We start from the raw sequence: 16,543 nt of genomic DNA on the forward strand, positions 1-16,543 counted from the left end.
ACATTACTTATTCCAAAAATGAAAAAGTGACTCTACAGTGGAGAAATGGGTAACACCAAAACCTACTAATCAAAATTAACACTACCAATTAAGGAAACGACATCATGTGCTTCCGAATGTCAGGTCTAGAAACAGCACAATATCCCTTATGTGGTATTCCAGCCAAAAAAGCATAATCTGAAATGAATCTTGAGGAAACATCACACAAACACAGGGATCTGTAACCTTCAAAACGTTTTGTCATAAGCCTGAGGACAAATCCCCAATTAAAGATAACTGAAGAGATGACAAGTAAAGGCAATGTGTGATCCTGAACTGAATCCTGATCTCAGGGAAAAAATGTTACAAAGGACATTAATAGGACAAACGGATGAAATTGGAATACAGTACAGACTGCAGATTGGCTACATGAGTAAACCAATTAAAAATTTCCTGAAATGGACAGCTACATGCAAAGAACAGAATTCGAATATTCTCTCACACTCTGCAAAAATAACTCAAAATGAATTAAACATCTAAATGTAAGATCAGATACTATAGAACTCTTAGAGGAAAACATAGGCAGAACACTCTTTGATACAAAGTGCAGCAATATATTTTTGGATCTGGCTCCTAAAGTAAATAAAAGCAAAAATAAACAAATAGGACAAATAGCTTTTGCACAGCAAAGGAAATCACTGACAAAAATGAAAAGACAATATATTGAAAGGAGAAAATATTTGCAAATGATATGACCAAAAGGGATTAATATCCAACACATATAAATAGCTACTACAACTCAATTAAAAAAAAAATTTTTTTTTAAATGGGCAGAACTGAATAGACATTTTTCCAGAGAGGAAATGCGGATGGCCAACAGCCATGGGAAAATATGCTCAACATCTCTAACCATAAGGGAAATACAAATCAAAACCACAATGAAGGATCACCTCACACTTGTCATAATGGCCATCATTGAAAAGAAGAGAAATTAACACCTGTTGACAAAGATGTGGAAAAAAGGGAACCCTCCTATACTGTTGGTAGAAGTGTAAATTAGTGCAGTCACTATGGAAAGGAGTATGGAGGTTTCTCAGAAAACTAAAAATAAAACCACCATATGACCCAGCAATTCCACTCCTGGGTATATATCTGAAAAAAACAAAAAACAAACCCACTAATTCAAAAAGATACATGCACCCCAGGAATAAAGCATAGTAGCATTATATACCATAGTTTTATCTATGGAAGAAACCTAAGTTTCCATCAACAGATGAATAGATAAAGAGGATGTGGTATACATACACATATATACACAATGGAATACTGCTGCTGCTGCTAAGTCACTTCAGTCACGTGTCCAACTCTGTGTGACCCCATAGACGGCAGCCCATCAGGCTCCACCGTCCCTGGGATTCTCCAGGCACTGGAGCGGGTTGCCATTTCCTTCTCCACTTAGCCGTAAAAAAGGACAAAATTTGCCATTTGCAGCAACATGGATGGACTTGGAGGGCATTATGCTAATGAAGTAAGTCAGACAAAGACAAATACTATATGATATCACTTATATAATGGAATCTGAACAATATAACAAACTAGTGATTATAACAAAAAAAGCAGAAGACTCACAAATATAGAGAACAAATTAACGGTTTCCAGTGTGGGCAGGGAGGTGTGAAGTAAGGATACTAGAACAGGAAGTACAAACTATTGGGTATAGGATAGGCTCAAGGATGTACTGCACAACACAGGGAATGTATTCAATATTTGGTAGTAACTGTAAATAGAAAATAATGTTTAAAGTTGTATAAAAAATTTTAATTAAAATTCCCAAAATGGCACATCTATTATGGTCATGTATGAAAATATCCATATTATACACTGGTGCTTACCAAGGAGCAGAATATATGCAACTTAGTCTCAAATAGTAAAGAAAAAAAGTGTACGTGTGGGTATGAGTGCGGGTAGAGAAAGTGAGAGAATGAAAACAAAACATGGCAAAATGTTAAATATCGGCAAATACAAATAAAGATCTGTATATCACTGCAATTTTCTATAAATTTGATACTATTCAAGATAAAATTTAAGAAGACAAAATTAGAAATTTTCTTTCTGGAACTACTTTTTTGAATAGAATGAATGACAGAATTTCAAATCTTACTTCAGAGTGTTAAATGATGACTAAATTAATTGTAGTCTACATAAAATTTTCAATGGCCTTATTTTAAATTTTATTTGCAATTTTAAACCTATGGAATTTCAGCCCCAAATACAGATGCCAAAAGCAGCAAGTTGAGTAGAGAAATTTATTTTCAACACAGGACTAAAAGCTCTGAAAAGGGACACTTACTGAATTCCTACCACGTGTCAGGTGCTCTATATGTTATGTCCCTGTACTCATTTAATATTCACGCCAAAACTCTGAAGTAGTAGTATTATTCCCATTTAACAGATAAGAAAACCTAGGCTTTCAGAGACAGACCAATTTGTTCCAGCCTCTGTAGTGAGTAAACAGCAGTTCTGGGATTTGAATCTAAATATATTTAAATCCAAATCCTGAATTAAATTCACTTAATCCTGCACCATTCTTCCTCCCTAGCCTGGAATTTCAACTAGAAAAGGTCAGGGCTTATTTGTCTTGAATCTTAAAAATTCCCCTGAAGCTATTATCTCCCAGGAATCAAAGTTCTATTAATTATAATACATGAAAGCATAAGATGCCAGAGCACTCATCAATTTGAACCCAGCATCCTACACTGGGACTCAGATTTTTATTTATATTTAAAAAGAGAAAGAAATGGTAACAATTCTTTTAAAATACCACAAAGCCACTTTTTCCCCCTATAGGTGGATTTATAAACTGTTGAAAAGACTTTAAAAACACAAAAAGGAAACATCCCTGTGGGATGTTTTTGCTCATTTGTGGTTTTCTGGGCACCACCCCCTGGTGGTTCAGATGGTAAAGAATTTGCCTGAAATTCGGGAGACTTTGGTTGGATCCCTGGGTTGGGAAGATCCCCTGGAGAAGGGAAAGGCTACCCACTCCAGTACTGTGGTCTGGAGAATTCCATGGAGAAGTCCATGGAGTCGCAAAGAGTCGAACACAACTGAGTGACTTTCACTTCATCCCTGACAAAATGCTAGGCGCTTCTGAAGAGGCGGGTCACCTTCAGGCTCCACATACACATTAACACTCAAAGATTACGTCCAACTAGAACATCTGGCTTGAAATGGCTCCAAATGTAAGACTGTTATTCCATTATTCCAAACACACTAAGGGGGAAAAAAAGATCTACAATTACTTTGCCAACAAAGGTCCATACAGTCAAAGCTATGGTATTTCCAGTAGTCATGTATGGATGTGAAAGTTGGACCATAAAGAAGGCTGAGTGTTGAAGAACTGATGCTTTTGAACTGTGGTGTTGGAGAAGACTCTTGAGGGTCCCTTGGACTGCAAGGAGATCCAACCAGTCAGTCCTAAAGGAAATCAACCCTGAATATTCCTTGGAAGGACCAATGCTGAAGCTGAAACTCCAATACCTTGGCCACCTGATGTGAAGAGCCAACTCATTAGAAAAGACCCTGATGCTGGGAAAGATTGAAGGCAGGAGAAGAAGGGGATAACAGAGTAGGAGATGGTTGGATGGCATCACTGATTCAATGGACATGAATTTGAGCAAGCTCCGGGAGATTGTGAAGGACAGGGAAGCCTGGCGTGCAGCAGTCCATGGGGTCACAAAGCGTCGGACACAACAGAGCAACTGAATAACAAGTGAGAAAGAGCCTCCCCTCCTCCCCATGAGCCAGTGAAACTCACACTCCCCCATTATTTAACTGGGGATCCTTGAGAAAGTCCCTTTTCACCTCTGGGCCTCAACATCCTCATTTGCAGAACTGCTAAGCAAATTAAACAAGTAATTTACTCAACACAAACTAGTCCTTTTCTCACAATGGGCCAGAAGACGCCATCTGCACTAAATTAAGGTAAAATGTACCAGGTACCATAAAATTCCACTTTTCTGTAAGAACAATAAAATCTGGGGATGGGGAAGCACTCCAGAGGAAACTGAGGCCTAGCAGCACCAGCTAACAACAAAACGTGCAGACTAGTCCCACTTTCCTCCTCGGGCAGCACTGGAGGTGTTAAGGAGCTGGAGATGGCAGCACAAACTTATGACAGTGATAAAACCAATAGGGATGGGTGTTTTGTTTTTTTTTTTCTTTTTGTCTCAATAACTCCCCCCCGACCCCCGCAAAATCCCAAGACATATCCATGCCCTGAGGTTAGTGCGCAGTCTCAGGCTCATTCTGAAGAGTTCCTAGGAAGCGATTCTGTTAACCGGCAGCTTCCCACAACTCTACCCACCACATTCCAAAGCAGACTTAAAGAGAACAGCCACTCAGTCTTTCCTTGCCTCTGAAAGCTGGCTCTTTGCTGGGGAAAATCTCTCAACTCCTGGCGAGGTTCCAAGTGGCACTTGAACGAGGCCGCCAACTGTTTTACCTGCTTTTGTGCGGGTTCCAGCAGCCCTGGACATACCTGCAGCACCAAAATGCTGGTGCACGAGTTCCCGTGGGTCCAAGGCCAGGCTGGCAGAAGAGAATCTTCCCAGCGCTCTGGAATGCTCCACAACCCCCTAAAATCCTTTGAATAGGGTAGGCATTTCCCCCAGGCTTTCCCATATTTACATATGAATCGTTCCGAGTCCCCCAGGCTATCACAACAGGGCCTGTTCTAAAGGATGGAGCTGGAATCCTCCGCTTCCTGGACTGAGACGCAGAAGAGAGGGCCCAGCTCTGCTCTGACTCAACCCCTTTTCCCTCTTAGCTTTTCTTTCTTAGTCCTAAAACTGCCACAATTTCACTTCAGGAGTTTTTAAATCAAGAGTGTTATCTCCTCTTCCTACCCCTTAATAATGTGTTGTTTTTGGATCCTCTTTTCAGGGAAGCAGTCTTATGATAAGAGGCAAAGATGTAAAGAGGGCAGCATTTGTCTACCTTTCTGCTCTCAGGACCTCTTGTTCTGCAGTCCCTCTCTCAGGCCCCGCACAGCCCTCACTTTCCCCACAGTGTCCTGCTACTTGTAGGTACCTTATCCTAAAGCCATCAGAATGCAGATCTCACCTAGCTGGTTCCAGGACAGCAAGAACTGCTAACATTTACACTTTAAAAGGAAGTGTAGAAAAGAAAGTTGCAGCACAACATGTCACTTCTGTTTTTAAAGAGAGATGGAGAGGGAGAAAGAAAAAGGTGAGAAACATGCAAAAACCTCTACATATTTCCATATACACACATATAATATGTAAGTGCACAGAAAAAGGTATCAGGGGAGAACACACTAAACTCCTCAGACAGGGAACTGGGACTAGGGACTGAAGGATTCATGGAGACTTGAGTTCAACCAGTACTTTTTAATTTCCTAAGAATCTAGTAATGTACTACCAGTAATTTAAGACAAGCTGTCATGCTAGCCAAGATTCATCTCTATGGGTGAAATTTTAAGCAATCTGAGATAAGAACTTCTGGTAAAGAGCCGTCCCACTGAGAGAAGGATGGCACCATTGCCTAACTCCAGGGTTCCTGCCTCCTTCCACCATCAAATGGAGCTCTTTTTGGCTTTAAACTTTAACAAATATTTATATGATATTTACTCTGCATGTCAAGCATTGTTCAGGCACTTTACAAATACTTAATACAAATACAAATATTTAATTCTCATAACAATCCTCATATTGTCCCCATCTTACTGATTCATGAAGAGAAATTTGTAACGCCCAGTACGTGGAAGATGAGAGCCCACACTGGCTTCAGAGCCTACAGCTGCTACTCTGCCCCTAGCGCTTTTTCTGGGCAGGCAGATCTTGGCAACTGTGGCCTGGAAATCTACTCGTGCGTTTTAGTGACTGCCTGGTAGCTAATGACAAAATTGTGATTTTTAAGGCACACTTAACTTCCTGTATAGCCACAGGTCACCCACCCACCATTTCGACTGTGAACAATTACATATTTAAGCATGTATACTAAATGTATGTCCATATCATTACATCTGTAAAACCCTACTCAGGGGACTTCCCTGGTGGTAGAGGAGATAAGAATCTGCCTGCCAATGCAGGGGACATGTGTTCGATCCCTGATCTGGGAAGATTTCACATGTGGAGCAACTAAGCCCATGTGCCTTGAGCCTGTGCTCTGCAACAAGAGAAACCACCACAATGAGAAGCCCAAGCACTTCAATGAAGAGCAGCAGTCAATGAAGCATTCAATGAAGAGCTCACAGCAACTAGAGAAAGCCCATGAAGCAATGAAGATCCAGTGCAGCCAAAAATAAATTCAAAAAAATCCTACTCAGTGTAATGCAAATAATTCCTCAGAGAGAATCAAATCTAGCAGTGTTATACACAGTAAATATTCAACTTGTTGTTGGTTTAGTCCCTCAGTCATGTCCCAACTCTTTGTGATCCCATGGACTGTGCCCACCAGGCTCCTCTGTCCACGGGATTCTCCAGGCCAGAATCCTGGAGTGGGTAGCCTTTCCCCTCTCCAGGGGATCTTCCCAACCCAGGGATTGAACCGAGGTCTTCTGCACTGCAGGCAAATTCTTTACTGTCTGAGCCAACCTAGGTCTCCTGCACTGAAGACAAATTCTTTATCATCTGAGCCACTAGGGAAGCCAAATACATAGTCAATAGTATTCCAGATAATTTATGGCAGAAATCATGTGCAAGTGAAGCGATCTTTATCAATGCATGAAGAAAATTTAGAAACAACAAAAATTTCTCCCCAAAGGGGCCTGTTAAATAAATTACAACATATCTGCATAATATCAATACTGTACTATGACAACCACTGAGATACAGATTTATATTCGTTAATACAGAAAACTGTCTACTGTGCATTGCTAAATGGAAAAAGGCTACAAAAGAGTTTGTGAAAGAATTGCCATTTTGTTAAAAGGGGGAAAATATTTTCAATGCACATATCTGAAAATGAAGAGTCTTGAAGGGGACAGGAATTCTGATATTTTTTCCTTTCTTTTCAACTTACTGTATTTTCTACTTTTACTCTAGTGAACATTCAGTATCGATACAACAAAGAACAATAATGCGGAAAAAAGAACACTTGCTATGAAACAAGAATATTCTACTACTCAGTCCTCTCTTAATTACTGTTAATCCTTTTCAAATTTTCTTCACATTTTAATAATCTGAGATTTCTTTTCTGACCTAATACTTTTAAACTGCTGAAGAAAATCGGTAACAAAACATTGATGAAACAACAATTTGCTAGTCTAATAGGAAAAGCAAAACCCCCTCCTGCTTAGCAATCTGTCTAGAAAACTCCAAAAGGAAGCAACCTTTGTTCTGCTTATATTCCCAGCAGGCCTAGTGGAAGAATCATAAATCCTGGTTTTCCATGTGCCCACATCACTCCAGCCAGCCCACCCAGCCCCCACCACTTCTTTTCCTTCAGCACCTACTTACGAATATTTGGAGAAGGCTTATCCTGCCAACCTTAAACTTTCAGCACTATGGTCCCTGGCTTTTCTGCACGACTCATAGACTCTTCCCGATCCCCAGACCTCAGGGAGGAATCTATTATATTTTGGTCCTCAATCTCAACAGCAACTAAAAAAAACTCTTCCCTGGGCCTTTTGTCAGTGACTGCCCTGCCTATTTTGGCAAGTAGCCTCCAGTACAATCCCTGCTGGAGGGTTTCCACCTCGGAAAACCCAGCTCAAAGCTTCCCACCTCTTGCTTCTTCTACCAGAGCCTACCCAATCCTTTAGAAGAGCACACAAGAGTCAAGGGCCCAGAGTACAAGAGTCTGCAACTTCTGACGCTGCCAGGATAGCGAAATTAATACTAGAGTCTTTGAAACACCATTTTTGAACACACACTAAATCCAAGAGAGATGTGCTTTAAACTATGAAGTTATTATTATTGTCAAATCTTTAGGCAGCAGAAGCGAAATAATCAAGAAGGCAAAGATAGTTTTTGTAAAAAAAAAAAAAAAAAAAAAGAAATAAACCTTCACTGTTTAACAAGCAAATTTTGATTACAGTCAGCCAATAAAACTTTACACAAAAACTTTATTTTCTAAACAGACATATATCTGATGTTTTCTTTACCAGGTCTCTTGAGAGAAGGTATAATTGCTCTAAATGAAGGCACTAAACAATGAGATGACTTGCCTGACACCACACAGCTAATAACGATTCAAAACTAGCCTCTCTAGCTGGGGCTTTCCATCAAATGGCAAGGCCTGTTCTGGGTTACGTGGTTTTTCGATATGAGTGTGGCTGTCTCCTACACCGTATTTCCATTTTTGATAATTAATAAGACTACAGTGAAGTCTCAAATGTTGCTCATTAACAGGACCCTCCAGTAAAACCCAGACCTCCCTCCGCTTCTGTTAGGTAGTTTACTTTTACTCCTTTCCACTTGTTCTCATAACATTTTATGGATCTTTTAAGACTGTGCACAAAACAAAACAAAAACTAGTTGATCTGAGTTATAATTCTGCACAAAGTTTTAATAACAAAAAATATGAATACTGAATAGAAAGCTACCAAGCAGAGTACTCCGAGATGGGGCAAAGTATAGAAAGTTGGAAAGCCCTCCACAGCTTTCTTCTGTTTCAGACAAGTCATTTCATCTGTCTGATACTCAAGAACAGCAAACAAAGCAGGGAGAAAGTAGGTGGTCTTAGACATAAATTCATGAAACAAAACAATTAAAATGAACTTAAGCATTGTGTATTTTACTACGTTAGTTTAGAGGAGTGAACCCAGTCTTTCAAAATACGGGTTTTTTTCCAAGTGTGATCCAATATTTTCACAGTAAAATCTGATTAGGCCCTAGGATATCAGTCAGTATGATCTTATTTTCCAGCCGAAACTTCGGGGGAAGAAAACAAAACCTCAATATGAGGGAACCTAAACTGGGTTTGCCCTGGACCCCAGTCATTCATCCTGTACAGGCTAAAATGAGCTCTTGGCACCCCAACAGTGACTCTATTTCCCCATATCTCCTTTGGCTTTCATTTCCAGGGACATACGTGGAGCTGCTTCTAGATCCTGAGAGGGCAGCAGGCATAGGGAGTAAGGCTCTCAGACTACAAGTCAAAAGACCCAGAATCTAGCCCTCACTTTATCCTGACACGTTACACAGCCTCTCTGGGTTGTTGTTTCCTGGTGCGTAACAAAAGCACTGGTCCTCTCTGGTTACTTCCGGGCTCTAAAACCTTCTGTACTTTCCTACTCTGTTTCTTCACTTACTCCTTTTGGTCTGATATAACTAACACTACTCTCCAACCAGCTCCACAAGGAGTGTGGCTTCGTGTGTCACTTAGTGACTAACCTGAGAAGTTAGTCACTTCCTGTCTGCAAGCCTAGAGGCCCATGCACAGGCTGCTGTTATGGAACCTAGCACAACATACTTTAAATATTTGTTTCTTTATTATTCCTTGAACCTAACAAGCCCAGCTTGTCTCTGTGCCTTTCAGCTCAACTACTGTCCTTTAAGCCCAGCTAGATGAAGGCTTCTTTAGTCTTCGGATTACCCTTTACTCTAAACTTCACTTCTTGAGTAACAACACAAAATAATACTATCTATCTTTTGATGTACATGTTCTGTGCCCTCAAATAGAGTATATTTCATTGGATAGCAAACATTCACTGAGTATTTATTATACACTAAGCATTAATGTAAGAGTCTAATGTACCTCATCTGCACTAATCAGCACAGCAACCAGCACTTAATAGATGACAGCAAGTAGTATTATTTACCCTAGGTACTGCTCTGGGCTTCCCTGGTTGCTCAGTTCAGTCCCTGATTGGTGAGGAAGATCCCCTGGAGAAGGAAATAGCAAAACATTCCAGTATTCTTGCCAAGGAAATCTCAGGGACAGAGGAGCCTGGTGGGCTACAGTCCATAGGGTCGCAAAGAGTTGGACATGACTTGGCGACTAGACAACAACAAAAACAACAAGTATTACTCTGCTGTGATTATGACGGAAAACACTACTCAAGTTTTAAAAAATCATTAAATATCCTAACTTTTGTTTGCCTTAACTACTGAGCTGCCACAACTATGCAGTTAGGGTAAGTTAGGTTTCAATCTTCCCCTGAGAGGTAGGGGCTGAAGAGCAAAGGAAACTGAATTCTAGATTTTCAAATCACTGAGGAAAGGACAGGAGGAATTCTAGATCAATGGGAAGTGGAAGCATCTCCAAATCTCAGTAGACTCTAAGATACACATTTTTTCATATTTTAACATCTCAGAAATGGAGATGTATTTTTCAGTAAATATCATGTTAGTCTTCGAATTAGTAGTAGTCTTTCTAATGTTACATAAAATTATTTAGTGTCTTACAACAGAGGGTTTTAGATTCAATGAAATGAAATATGTTTTATCTGTTTGCCTCCTCTCAGCTTATGATTTGAAGAAAGGATTTTCCTGATACCATGGAATGACTTCTGTGACCTAGAATGTAGCCCTGCCCCCTGCTGTGGGGCCAGGTACACAAATGTGTTTCTTTCCATCAGAAATGACTATGCATTGAACTGCCACACCCCTCCTACTTGACAGCCTGGGGCATTTTCTGGTTTCTCAGGAAATATTGGAAAACTGGTGTCTGGGTGGGAGTGTCAAGTTTCTGAGCTCCCAGCCCAACAGTCCTTTGAAGGCTGGCCCTGCCATGGCCCTGCAAGTGAGCCCATTGGATTCACCGCCCCCCCACGCCCACTTCAACATCCTCAGGACCGCAGGAAATATGATGCCCAAGAAGACTGTCTCTTCCTATCCAACCTCAATTTCTTGCCTTTCCTGGTTTTCTTTCTGCCTTCACAGAAGCCTGGAATCTCCCCAGACCAATATTCCCATTTATTGCTGATGAAATATTATCTAAAAATAATGTAGGTAATGGTTCGTGGGTTGAGTAAACTCCAGAAGTTGGTGATGGACAGGGAAGCCTGGCATGCTGAAGTCCATGGGGTAGCAAAGAGTTGGACACGACTGACTACTGAACGGTTTGTGGAGAAAGCAGACAGTCTGGCTCACGTAAGAATGCCAACTCATAACACCAGGAGGCAGGACTGCCTTACCTTCTCTAAAACTTCAATGATTCCCCAACCCTTGACAAAGCACGGCCCTGTATTTATTTCCCTTCGCCTCCACATATTTTCTCTTTCCCTCTTCTTTGCTTCCTACCTACCTATCTTAATCAGCCTGTCAGTACAGCCTGATTTTAAAAAGTAAATACAGGAAACTTTGTTCAACTCTGTGCCCCCTCAGTCCCAGTCACCTCTATTTCACAGTGTGTGTGAAAGGTTTTGAAAGAGTGGTCTTCATGCAAGAAGACCTCCTTCCAGACCTCTTCCCCCATCTAATTTCTTCCTAATTAATTCTGTGTCATCACTGTATTTCTGTCAAACAATAACCTCAACAAATCCATGGCATCATCCTTGACTTCCCTGGGGCATTTGAAAGTGTTGGCCATTCTCTCCTACTCTAAGCCTTTCGGTTTTCTTCTGCCCTCCCCACAGTGTTCCCTTCTCCTGCCTCATGCCGTGGGCATCCCCTAGGCTGGAGTTCTCAGATGCCCAACTTTTCTACAGCCATTCTGGTCCTCAGAGAAGTCATGAATCAGAGTGTCAGTGATCACATCTCAGAGGGGGAATCACCACGTGCAGGGCCAGCTGACTTCTTCCTCAGGCTCTGGTCCAAACTCCCATTTGGTTTCTAAGATTTCGATACACTAGTTCTTCCCCACACTGTATTCCTTTTTGTCACGACAACTTTGCATCTTTGCTCATAGACTTTCTCTAACCAGAAATGTTCTCCTTGTTTCTCTCTGCCTATCTCAACCCCATTACTCCATTAAGCTTTAGTTAAAATTCAAGCATCTTACTAAAGTCTATTCCATTAACTCAAGTAAAAACTGAGCTTTTCCTCTTCTGATTGTCCACAGCATTTACTGTCTAAGCTAGACACTTCCATACTTTAATTATTCATATTTTTACACTTTGTATTTTCAACTTATCTAAAAACATCTATGGTGGTGAGGGGTATGGGGGGTATCCTTCCTGGCGTACCCCAATGTTTGGTACAGTGCTAAGTACAAACACTAGTTATTAAACATCTGTGTAATCACATTCAAAGGGAATATGGGATCTATGTGCTGGAAAAATATAACTGATGATGATGGTAGCAGATTATGTTTATTTAGCATTTACTATGTGCCAGGCTCTGCACTACTCTAAATATTGACACATCTAAACTCACCTGTTTCTGATAATACTATCATGTATGTCAGTTTTCATACAAAGAAGGGCAAGGCCAAAGGATGTTCAACTGCTAAGTCACTTCAGTCGTGTCCAACTTTGTGCGACCCCATAGACGGCAGCCCACCAGGCTCCCCCGTCCCTGGGATTCTCCAGGCAAGAACACTGGAGTGGGTTGCCATTTCCTTCTCCAATGCATGAAAGTGAAAAGTGAAAGTGAAATTGCTCAGTAGTGTCCGACTCCTAGTGACCCCATGGACTGCAGCCTACCAGGCTCCTCCGTCCATGGGATTTGCCAGGCAAGAGTACTGGAGTGGGTTGCCACTGCCTTCTCCCAAGGATGTTCAAACTACCGCACAACTGCACTCATTTCACATGCTAGCAAGGTAATGCTCAAAATCTTTCAAGCTAGGCTTCAACACGAACCAAGAATTTTCAGATGTACAAGGTAGACTTAGAAAACCAGAGATCAAATTGCCAACATTCAGCGGATTATAGAAAAATCAAGAGAATTCCAGAAAAACATCTATTTCTGCTTCACTGACTACACTAAAGCCTTTGAGAGTGTGGATCACAACAAACTGGAAAATTCTTAGAGACGGGGATACCAGACCACCTTACCTGCCTCCTGAGAAACCTGTATACAGGTCAAGAAGAAACAGTTAGAACTGGACACGGAACAACAGCCTGGTTCCAAATTGGGAAAGGAGTACATCAAGGCTGTATATTGTCACCTGGCTTATTTAACTTATGTGCAGAATACAACATGCAAAATGCTGGACTGGGTGAAGCTCAAGCTGGAATCAAGATTGCTGGGAGAAATATCAGCAACCTCAGATATGAAAATGATACCACCCTTTACAGACAAAGTTCTGTCTAGTCAAAGCTATGGTTTTTCCAGTAGTCATGTATGGATGTTAGAGTTGGACTATAAAGAAAGCTGAGCACTGAAGAATTGATGCTTCTGAACTGTGGTGTTGGAGAAGACTCTTGGGAGTCCCTAGGACTGCAAGGAGGTCTAATCAGCCAATCCTAAAGGATATCAGTCCTAAATATTCATTGGAAGGACTGATGCTGAAGCTGAAACTCCAATACTTTGGCCACCTGATGCGAAGAACTGACTCACTGGAAGAAATTAAAGGCAGGAGGCAAAGGGGATGACAGAAGATGAGATGGTTGGATGGCATCACCAACTCGATGGACATGAGTTTGAGTAAACTCCTGGAGTTGGTGATGGACAGGGAAGCCTGGCGTGCTGCAGTCCATGGGTCACAGAGTCGGAGACGACGGAGTAGCTGAACTGAACTGAATGGTAGAAAACAAAGAGGAACTAAAGAGCCTCTCGATGAATGAAAGAGAGTGAAAAAGCTGGCTTAAAAAAACTAAGATTGTGGCATCTGATCCCATTACTTCATGACAAACAGATGGGGAAACAATGTAAACAGTGACAGACTTTATTTTCTTGGACTCCAAAATCACTGCAGATAGTGACTGCAGCCATGAAATTAAAGGATGCCTGATCCTTGGAAGAAAAGCTATGACAAATCTAGACAGTGTATTAAAAAACAGAGACATCACTTTGCTGACAAAGGTCTATATAGTCAAAGCTATGGTTTTTCCAGTAGTCATGTACAGATGTGAGAGATGTACCACAGAGAAGGCTGACCGCCAAAGAATTGGTGCTTTTCAACTGTGGTGCCGGAAAAGGGTCTCAAGAGTCCCTCGGACTGCCAGGGGATCAAACCAGTCAATCTTAAAGGAGATCAGTCCTGGGTGTTCATTGGAAGGACTGATGCGAAGAGCTGACTCATTTGAAAACACCCTGATGCTAGGAAAGATTGAGGGCAGGAGGAGAAGGTGACGACAGAGGATGAGATGGTTGGATGGCATCACCAACTCAACGGACATGACTTTGGGTAAACTCTGGGAGTTGGTGATGGACACGGAGGCCTGGCGTGCTGCAGTCCATGGGGTCACAAAGAGTCGGACTCGACTGAACGACTTAACTGAACTGAACTGAGGTATTATAAGTGGGAGACACCTAGTGGCTCAGACAGTAAAGAATTCACCTGCAATGTAGGAGAACTGGGTTCGATTCCTGGGTTGGGAAGATCCCCTGGAGGAGGGCATGGCAATCCACTCCAATATTCTTGCCTGGAGAATCCCCATGGACAGAGGAGCCTGGAAGGCTACAGTCCATGGGGTTGCAAAGAGTCAGACACAACTAAGCAACTAAGCATAGCACAGCACAAATATTATAAGTAATTAAGATGATTTAAAGTATATGATTTAAAATATACGGGAGGACGTGCATAGATTACCTGCAAATACTATGTCATTTTATATGTGACTTGAGTATCTGTGGATTTTGGTATCTGCAAGGGTGTGAGGGTGGGGCAGGGTGTTGGTGTTGAAACCAAACCCCCGCAGATACAGATACTAGGAGATGACTGCATACCCCTCATCGCCACTTCCCTCCCAAACTCCCTGTAATGCATCTTGTTCCTTACCTCATGTACCAAGTGAAAAGTCTTTTCTCAGAACACATCCTCTCACCTCTCTGCTGCATGCAACACAGTTGAGCCCATTCCATTTGGAGCCTCCTCCTGGCTCCCCTAACACAATACTTTTCTGCTCTTCTAAGTTCATTTATTCGAAATGAACCTAAACCTGCATTTCTGGCTTCAACTGTGGTGCTGTAGTAAAAGCACCGGTCTGGGCATCCAGACATCTCCTGGCCACATGGTTCAATTTCTCAGTGCTTTGTCTCTCCATTTAAAAACTGAGTGGCTTGGATCTAAGTTTTTTTTTTTTTTTTTTTTCATACTGTCACTCACATTTTACACTGTGGTTCAGTATATACACACATGCATTTATGTAATCCATGTATGTATAGGTATACACACACAGAAGTAATATAGAAGTACTGCATACTTTTACTACATGAGACGTACTTGAAATTTTCTATTCACTTCTATTTTATTTTACAAAAAATGCTAGTTGCAATCCACTAAATAGATTTCAAACTTAATCATGGGTATTTAACCACATGTATAAAATAGTGACTTGCTGAAATGTCAGGTTCCTTCTAGTAATAATATAAGAGGATTTTGTGTTCTAGCCTTCCAACCTTGAAGCATTAGCCTTAACTTGCATCTGAATTCAGCCTCCTATTTCTCTCTGTAAGAGTTCTTCATATAGGTATCTTAGTATCACTTAAATTAACCTAGTTAACATAGAATTTGAAGCACTAGGTCCCCTTCCCATTGTAACTATTTATGGTCTTAAGTAAGTGTTAGTCACTCAGTTGCACCCAACTCTTTGCAACTCTGGATTATGGCCCGACAGGATCCTCTGTCCATGGGATTCTCCAGGCAAGAATACTGGAGTGGGTTGCCATTTCCTTCTCCAGGGGATCTTCCCAACCTAGGGATCAAACCTGGGTCTCCTGTACTACAGGCAGATTCTATACTGTCTGAGCCACCAGGGAAACCCATTTATGTTCTTGGCAAGCGTAAAATCCTAGTGCTGACTTTTGGTCTAGTAATGGTAGAGTAGCTTACATTGTACTAACTTCCCTACTGAAAACTAGCAGCAACTCTGGACAAGATATTTTTGAAAACAACTATGTATTGGAAAGCCAGCAAAAACAGCCAGAAACTGGAGGGGAGACAACTCAAAACATGGGAAGAAAACTAGGTAAGATCCCTGTTTATCTGATACCCCGTTACCCCCACCCCCAGGGAATCCCTAGTGTTTTAGCATGCGGGAAATAAAGCAAAAATTGAGAGGCAACCAATGGTGATCTTATTTGGCTGCAGAATCAAAGGTCGTGGACTCTGAAGTGACTCAATATTAAGGAAGAAAATCCTGAAAAAGAGGAAGCTGCAAAGAGGACAGCCCCAAAGTCTATACAGAAATTCCCTTCAAATCCTGAACTGTGCATGCAAGCGAAGTGACTAGGGAACGCAGCAGAAAGCAGCAGCGGAAGGCCAAAGAGCCGAGCAGACACTCACAACTCTCTCTGTGAGTTGAGACAGACTTTGAAATCTGAGTCCCTTCAAGTTGCTGCTGCTGCTACTGCTGCTAAGTCGCTTCAGTCATGTCTGACTCTGTGCAACCCCATAGACGGCCGCCCACCAGGCTCCCCCGTCCCTGGGATTCTCCAGGCAAGAACACTGGAGTGGGTTGCCATTTCCTTCTCCAATGCATAAAAGTGAAAAGTGAAAGTGAATTCCCTTCAAGTTAGGAGGTTCAATAAACATGTCCAGTTGGAAACCT

General features: G+C 41.6%; 1 protein-coding gene across 3 annotated transcripts in view; it reads right to left on the reverse strand.

Moving 5' to 3' along the window:
* The window catches only part of LOC102397777 (dynamin binding protein), a 118,866-nt gene that overhangs the window by 28,127 nt on the left and 74,196 nt on the right, over positions 1–16,543 (reverse strand). The window lies entirely within an intron of this gene.

Source organism: Bubalus bubalis, chromosome 23 (assembly GCF_019923935.1).
Source record: "Bubalus bubalis isolate 160015118507 breed Murrah chromosome 23, NDDB_SH_1, whole genome shotgun sequence".
Classification (NCBI taxonomy): domain Eukaryota; kingdom Metazoa; phylum Chordata; class Mammalia; order Artiodactyla; family Bovidae; genus Bubalus; species Bubalus bubalis.